Below are 9,117 nucleotides of genomic sequence, written 5' to 3'. Positions count from 1 at the left end.
CTGCAGAGAGAGGCCATCAGCAATGTAGCTTTTCTATTATATATAGCACATTTCAAAAGTCTGTACAATAACCTGGATTGCAGTTTGTTTCACTTTACAGCAAAAGAGAACTAGAATTTCTTACTAAATGCTCAGGGACAAAATTATGTCCAGATAAATGACTCCAGCACACCTGGTTCTATGACAATCCAGCTCCCCATGGATCTGCATGTCCACTGCTGGTTCTACTGGCATACATGGTTTTACATGTTTCTACATTTTCAAACACTGATAAAGTTCTGCATAACATTTGGTGTACTACAGTAGTTGCTATGCTGAGCCAGAAACTAAAAAGCCTAATGATGAGCGTGTAACCAGAAATGCCAATGTGCCTCCAGAGGGTCATAGCAGATCTGAAATGTGTCCCTTCAGAAATACTAGGCTTAAAGAGAAACATCAGATCTGCTCTGTCTACCCGATCAACATGCAGCAGACAGGCTTTTTTCTGTCTCGTTCTATTTCTGTCTTTCTCAGATATACAGCAAAAGGTCCACAACCATCAATACATTAGGTCATCTCCAGTCACTCAGCAGCAAGACCCATATCAGACAGGAGAAGTCTTGAGAGTTTTCTTACTTGTCCTGTGTTTTCCAGAATCTATCACTTGGTCACAGTTCTTTATGTAAATTCTGGATCTTGATAAAGAATTATGCCTCTGCCCCTTTAACAAAACTCTAATCTCTTCTGCATTTGTTAAGCTGTCTCCAATGTGCCTCTGCTGAGCATGGTTTGCTGCAGGACTGGGAATTACAGGATCTAATTCAATACTGCTCCACACTACAACATTTATTATTTCTTCAGGCTTTTCCTTTCTTCTCCATTAAGTAGAGGCATTCTTAAATCACAAGGTATATGACTATGAAGCATTTTTGGATTCAAACATATTATGTTCCTTTTCAGAAAAGAATATTTAGGAGGAAAGCATCTTCAAAACAGTAAGAGAATCCCTCACACCAGTGACGGACAAACTGTATAAGAAAGCTAGAAACATACTGAATAGCCTTTCTTCCATCGTATAATAAAAACTCTGGCATCTTCCATTTTGCCATTCATTTTAGGAAGTTTTTATCCTTGAAGAGAAGCCAGCTCACACTTCAGCTCCTAGCTGGTGAAAGGGAGCTGGATGATTGTTGAGATCTAGAACTGAAAGTGTAGCTAGTACTTACAGAAAAGCGACTGCCGTGTGCGTGTTAGGATATGAAGTGCTTTATTACCTCAGATTACCAGCGTACCTTTCTACTAGTCACATACAGGTGCTTGGGAAAAGTGAGAACTGGAAGCCCCTTCAGGGGGCCTTATTTGACCCCATTGCCCAGCTGTGATTTTGAGCTCTGAAGGATTTGTCAACAAATAGATTAAGGCGTTGCCTCCTGTCTACCTATGCTACATAGGAGCTTTTCTGTCTGTGTTACATATTTACCAAGAAATGAAATTCTTTTCTTTTGTTCCTCTCAGTAATTGGGTTTGAACTGGGACATAATCATGCTACACCAATGTCTTGGATCTCTGCTCACTAAGTGCTGAAACCATTAGTTTTCTTTTGGGCTGAATTCTTTCAATCTAGCAACCAATGGCACTGGGACCATTCATTCCTGTTGGATTTATTATCTGTGGTTACCTGGTGGAATAATTTTTCTGCATGCTGAAATGGGGCATAATTGGGCTATTTCTCATTACAAATGGAGTCTGCCTGTACAGAAGGAAATTGGTCTACATCATTTTGCCTCACTATTTTAATAGCTTCAGCAGAGAATAGGTTTCACTTCTCTGTTGGGAGTCTTTCCAGACTAATGTTTTTCTGGTTTTTTAGTGTCACAGAAGTTGGTCTCTGCCATATTTTTATGAAAGGCAAAATGTAAGTCCTGTTCATTTTTGCATTGCTTTACAAGGTAAACAAGAAATATTATGGTAAGAATATCTGGGTTTACTTATTTTAATACAAAATCAGATCACAATTCCTGGGAGGCATTCTGGCCTGATAGTTCATTTTTACCACTATAATCTAATATATAATATAATATAATATAATATAATATAATATAATATAATATAATATAATATAATATAATATAATATAATATAATATAATATAATATAATATAATATAATATAATATAATATAATATAATATAATATAATATAATATAATATAATAATATTATACAGTTCTGCAATATATTAATGTTTGATTTTACATTGATATCTCCAGCAAAGTGATAATTAATGTTGCTTGGTCAATTAAGAAATTCAACATAACAAAACTTCTGGTTTAGTGGCATGTGATTCCCGAGTTTTTTCTTCTTTTTATTGTGTGCTATAGGTCAGAGGCATGGTACAACAGAAGAGAAACATTTAGAACTTTACATTAAAATCAATCAAAATCTTCCTCTTTGAGCATGTACTTTCGTTTGGGTTATGTTTTCATGGTTTGATTCCTTTCTTTGATTCACAGCTAAGGAAGGGTCAGACACACAGGGAGACAGGCACTGTCTTTATTCCTTTAAGCCATTACTCTCAAACAAGCTACTGAGTAGATGTGAAAGACAGAGCACCAAAGCAGCAATCAAATTTGCTTTCCAGCATATTCCTGTGGTAGGCATCTGATAAACAACACAGGTGTTCACTTTACATACTCTCTGTGTTGGACCTTTGGCAGAGGTTTGGGTCTTCATGAAAAATGAGTGATTATTATAACATAAAGTGAGACCTGAAGTCCAAAATACAACTCCTTCCCAGGCACTGTGAAAAAAAATAATTCTTCCCCAACCACAAGCAGCACAATGGATACCAATATCTATTGTGCTTTTCTTTCTGAGAGCATAAGGGAAGTCAAAAGCTGGAATGCTTCCAAAAAGGGATCACAGAACTCTGTTGAGGGTAAGTTAAAGAGCAACAAACACAGAACCATTTAGGTACAGACTCTGGCATTTGGAGTCTCTGGGAGAAGATTCTCCCCCTCCACTCCACCTCCTCTGAACACTGAGTCTACCTTTTGGGCAGCTGGCACAAGGATGTAGACCTGTGGAGTAAGACCAGAAGAGAGCCAAAGCAATGACCAGAGGGCTGGGACTGCTCCCCTGTCAAGACAGGCTGAGAGAGTTCAGGTTCAGCCTGGAGAAGAAAAGGCTATAGGGAGACCACAGAGCAGCCTTCCAGTATCTGAAAAAATCCTACAAGAAAGTCAAAGTCAAAGAGGGGCATTTTATGGTATAGAACAAGAGGGAATAGCTTTAAATTGAAAGAGGAAAAGTTTAAATTATATATTTGAAATAAATTCTTCACCGTGAGGGTAGTGAGGCACTGGAACAGACTGTCTGGAAAACATGGTGCTCCATCCCTGAAAGTGTTACTGCCAGGTTCAATGAGGCTTTGAGCAACCTGGTCTAGTGGGTGTCATCTCTGCCCATGGCAGGGAGTTTGGAACTGCATGATCTTTAAGGTCCCTTCCACCTTCCAACCCAAGCCATTCTATGATTATTTGGATTATTGACAGTCAAAAGCTGGGAGGATAAATCACGGAAATTGCGTCAGACCAGTTGTTCCTTGGAATAGTCCAACACGGATATTAAAGTTTATAAAATCAGTCTGTAACCCAGTCTCCTTCCTGCTGTATTAGCTTTATACTTGGAGGAGGATGTATTTTAAGGAAAAGATACTGGGGCAAAAGAGCAGCAAGTTTCATTCAATGAATGATGACCCTAAGGATTGTGTATATATGTTTTCCTCTAGCTCTTTTTGTTGTAGCCAATCTAAAAGTAAAATAAGTAGCTATAGATGTTCACATGTTTTGTTTTAGCCACACAGATAAATTATAGAAGGAAAATAGAGGGACAAGGAAGGAAAGTGGCTTCTCCAAATATGTCAGTGGCAGAACTAGACAAACATTTCTACTTTCTAGTCTATTATTTCATTTTAGCTTCTCCATTTGCCATACCCTAGTGACATCTATTGTATGGCAAAAAAGCTGGCTCACAGTTTATCCTGAAGATCAGTGGATTGGTAGCTGATAGTCAGGATGAATCCCTGAGGACTCATTGATGGAAGATCCTTTAAAACCAGGGTATTTTAACATGGTCACTGATGGCACCCATGACATTATTGCAAAGTCTTGCTGGCCTTCAGATTTGAAGTCACAAGAGTTTCTATAGGTCAGAGCCAATCATTTGTATTGCATTTGACAAACAGCACCCATCACTGCCTCCTGCATCAGCTCTCCTTCTAATAAGATTTATACTTTATTTCCATGCACAGCATATTGCAGTAATCCAATTCCCAAGTCAGGCAAGGGTAGTAGCAGCAGTGTACTCCCATCTGCAAATACAAAAGGAAGTAATTTTGGCATAGGAATGTATAAGCACATCTAAAAGTCTTACCGCCTTTCATCTTCAGTCTTACGTCAGATAAAGAAAATACAGAGCTCTACACTGATGATCTGAAGGATTGCTATAAGCAAAGAAATGCACCACTACAACTACTGCATTTTTTTCCCTTACAATACTAAGAATGCAGGATTGAGAGATGCTGCCCTCTAATTAGGTTAAAAATTACATATTACAAGTGCTAAGCCAGATTTTTTTTCTCTCTTACTTATGGAAAATTAAAGTTACAATTAGTTGCACTGAGACCGAACTAAAATATCTAACTTCCCAGAAATGTAGCCAAAGCTGTATTACCTCTTTGCATTAATGCTGTCTAATAAATAGGTTTCAGGAACACACATTAGTTAACATTAGAAATGCTTTCAAAAATTAATCTAGCTCCAAATTTGCTTGTTCCAGCTGATGTAGTCTATAATACTTAAATGTGCACAGCATGCTTATTTCTGTCCAGCATTTCTTTCAGTGAAAACAGTTCACAGAAATAATTTCAAAAAGGTATTCTTTGACAAAAAGAAACCCCACAAATTTGCATTCTGAAGGATTAGATCTACTTTTACTTTACATCAGTTTACATTTCACTGACTCTAACAATGTTTCTCCTTATTTTTACCAGTCTAACGGAGTTCTGAAACGAGCCTTAAATTTGTATTAATTTGTATAAATGCATACCTAGTTATGATGTAGACTAACAGAATATGGCACACCACTCATTGTGTATTTCTCACAGACAGTTTTTTTCTCTTGTACATTTATTGCAAGTCCTGCAATTTTGGGTGGGGTTTTTCCCCTTGAAATCCCTGTTTACAGTTATATTATTTTACAAGAAATCCAACTTTCATTTTTCTTTTCAGAAAATAAGCTTCAAGTTCTCATGGCTGCTAGGAGACATTTGGAAAGGTTAATCTGAAAGGATCAAACACTAGAAGGCAAATAATATAAAGATCCCAAGGGATATTGCTTTTTAAATCTCATGATTTTTAAACTAGTTTTATGAGATTAAAATTGCAGCTGGGGAGATTGAGGTTAAACATTAAGGAACCCTTCTGCTGTACGGATAGTTAAGTAGTAGGACAAGTTTTCTAGAGAGCTTATGATTTTCCACCAGTGAAGGTTTTTAAGAGCAAATTGGTTGCTACCCAGGAATGTAGACAGGTTGCTACCCAGGAATGTTTAAGCTCTCATTGGTTCTGCTTTAAGATGTGGAATAGTGGTGAGGTCATGTAGTGAGTTCATCTCTAGCCCCATTTTCCATAGTAATGATTTATGTAGCCTGCTTTACCATTTTTAACATGTTGGGTTAACAATGATAAGTGCAAAATCGCTTCATCTAATCTACCAGCAATCATTGTTTGTAATGCATTCTTGCCAATATTGCTAATAAAAATCTTTTTTTAAAATCAACTTCAGTAGGAAAAAGGAATAGATTCACTTAAAAAACGCTGGAGTTTTCCCACAAATTCCCCTCTGTATATATTCTAAGGCATCTCTACTCAGGATATTTTATCATTCCTAATGGACAGGCTTGTTTTCCTTTTCATTGTTTCTATTCTCAGCTAATCTTCTTACTTTGTTATTATACTATTATGACTTTATTTCTAGAATCTTCATTTTTTAAAAAAGTTATTCAGTTGTGGCTTTTACAAGTTCTGTTTGACCGTGGCGCAGCTGACACTTAAGGTGGCAGTTTTCTTATATGAAAATAAGTTTACCTTGTTAGCAACTGAAAAAACCTGGTCACTAAATACTTCGGTGATGACTTTTGAGGTGATTTGTTCTGTTTGGACTCTCAGCTCTTAGCACAGAATGCATGCAGTCCTCAGCATGTATAATATATGACCTTGATACAAGAAATCCTCAGAAATTTGCTAGCTATTTAAGAGAGAAAATAAGGGTCTAGAGGATTCAAGATATTGCTTCCTGCCCTGCAGCCTGAGGTCAGAGCACATGGCTGAAAGCCTTGGAGTGTGGGAGATGCTGCAGTAGACACTCCAGTAACTGGACAGGTATCTCATATACCTTATAAGAAATGCAGAAAAATTATATGAGGAACATTTTTTTCAAGTAGTGCTAATAACATTGCCTCAGCAAATCCTATGCATTTATAATGCTGCAGGTGCTTTGGGTTGGGCACAAGTTTTTGGTAGAAACAAATACACAAAAAAGGCAAGGCCTGAAACTGCAAATGCAACATATTTTATCCCAGCCTTAATTATTAGAGAAGTTGAGTGTCTCAGCTTTTAAATAAAAGGAATGCTCTATTCAATCCCTTGGACTTGTCTTGGACCTTAGGAGACCCAAACCGGGGACTGAAAAATCCAAACATAATGTGTTCATATTATTAATTCAATTCAAATTTGTCAGTTCCTGGTACTCCCATTCACTAAAGAGTGGAGCCAAGTAAAAAGTAAAAAGACCCATTCATCACTAGTAATAAAATATGGCTTTTGTTTTAGTTAGTTATGTTTCTATTCACAGAGGGTGAAAAAGTTACTGACAATCAATAGAACTACTTTTTCTTATGCAATAACAAAGTTAATGCTGCTCAATGGGAAAAGATGCAGTCATTCAGAAATGTCTTTCTCAACATCTCTTTTCTGGAACGTCTCACACTCTCTTGAGGTTTGTAAAAAGCCAGCCTAAGTATAAATAAAGGAGAATGTATTGCTCTTAGGAAGAGTAATAAAAATTAATCAAAGCAATATGTCTGTTGTTTCTACAGCAAACAGACCAAAAGTGTAGTCTTCCTCATAAAAGTGTAATTTGTTAGATACACAAAAGAAACAATGATCCAAAACCAGATGCCAGTTAAACCTATCTAAATCTGAGTAGCCATTTTTTCATTCAAAACCCTCAAACTCAGATAGTGGAACTGAGAGAAGATATTGAATGAACAAAAGTCTGTAGTTTAAAATTCTCCATCTCTCTACAATGGAAATCCCTCTTGGTGCCATTTAAATCAATGGCTTTCCTGTGAATATAGTGTAACATGTAATTTCCCTTCCTTATCTCTGAATACATTTAACATAACAATAATGCCTAAATTCTTTTGGGGAAGAGGAGGTGAATCTATTTCTGACCATTTTGGTTAGTTTTAAGGTAAAGTACTTCAATACAAATAAATATTTGTAACATTCTAATTGTGAATAAGTTTTAATGGGGATGGATTGGGAATATAAAGAGTGACAAAGCCACGGGTTAATGGAGATCTTAAATAAGGCATCAGGGCAAAAGCAAGACTTGAAAACAGATTAGAACAAGGAAAAAACTTGAGGAAAACAAAGAACAGAAAGAAGCCTTGGGTAGGCATCCTGAGGCACCCAGAGCTGAAAGATACAAGACAAAATTACCTATCTCAGAAAGGTAAAACAGGCCCCTTTCAGAGCCATCCCTCTGATGTAATGATATCATGGGAGTGATACAATGGCCATTGCTCTTAGACTTTGCTCATCCTGGTGGCCATTTCTCACCATGCATTCTGATGATGACATCATTGGTCAACTCCAGGCAGACAAGGATGCGATAGTGCCTTTGTAAAATAGATCTTCATGTCATGTACTATTGTGGCCTGATTCCAGTCTATCTTTCTACAAAAATGTTGAATTATCAATAATCTTTGTTTTATATTGCTGCTGGTGTGCATGTGCAGAGTCACATTGGAATACAAGCTCAAGTCCACAACCTGTTTCAGTTCTAGAATTGTCTAAAGGTGACAGAATAGCATTTACTTCTTCTTTGCTAAAGTGATTAATAGATTAATAATGGTAGCTGAGCGCTCATAGTGATTTATTTGACAAGCCAGTTAATCGTCCAGGTATAATAGTACAGAACTAGGAGCAGGCACTTCAGAGTAGGGTCAAAATTAGAGATCAGGAAGTCATTTAACAACCATATCAGAAGATGAAGAATGCAAAAGGTGAAAGGAAAAGAACATCTTGAAATACGTGAACACTGGGAAACAGCTTCTCATATTTTTCTTCTAAATTCTAATTTAATTTTGAGAGCTTTGAGGAGCATGATGACTCTGCATCTTCGAAGTCTCTAATACTTTATTTTTCTTTAGAAGACCATCCTGTGTGCCCTTCTCCCTCCCAACACAATAGCATAATTTGTATAATATTGTGAATAATACACATAAATCATATAGCCCCAAATACCAATATTTGGAGAATGGCTGTAGGAACCCAAGTACTGCTATGTAAAAACAATTAAATTTGTTTTTTGAGGGCTAGTTTATCCTAAATACTGCATTCTGTCTGAAGAAAATAAATTGTAAAGAGAATTATACTGAGTAGAAACACAGAGCTATTGGAACTTCTAGAGCTGAAATTGTCTGAAATATAGTGCCAAGTGCCTTGAACCTGAATTAACAAGCAATGGGTTTGTAGAAGACCTTTAATGGATTGTGTGATTTCTGTCACTAACAAGTTCACTTAGTGTGTGAAATTTTTTCTTGTTGCCCCAGAGAAGAAGGTCTTTTTATGATGATGAGTATTTAAGAAGTATTTATTTCATTATAAAAGCAAGTATTTATTTACTTCTTTATATAGAATAGAATAGAATAGAATAGAATAGAATAGAATAGAATAGAATAGAACAGAATACATTCAGTTGGAAGGATCCTACAAAAATTATTTAGTACAACTGCCTGGCCAAAAGTTAAAGAATATTCTTACAGAGATTTTTCAAACACTAAAAGGCT

Source organism: Zonotrichia leucophrys, chromosome 5 (assembly GCF_028769735.1).
Source record: "Zonotrichia leucophrys gambelii isolate GWCS_2022_RI chromosome 5, RI_Zleu_2.0, whole genome shotgun sequence".
NCBI classification, from domain to species: Eukaryota; Metazoa; Chordata; class Aves; order Passeriformes; family Passerellidae; genus Zonotrichia; species Zonotrichia leucophrys.
Note: the sequence above shows the minus strand (reverse complement) of the source record.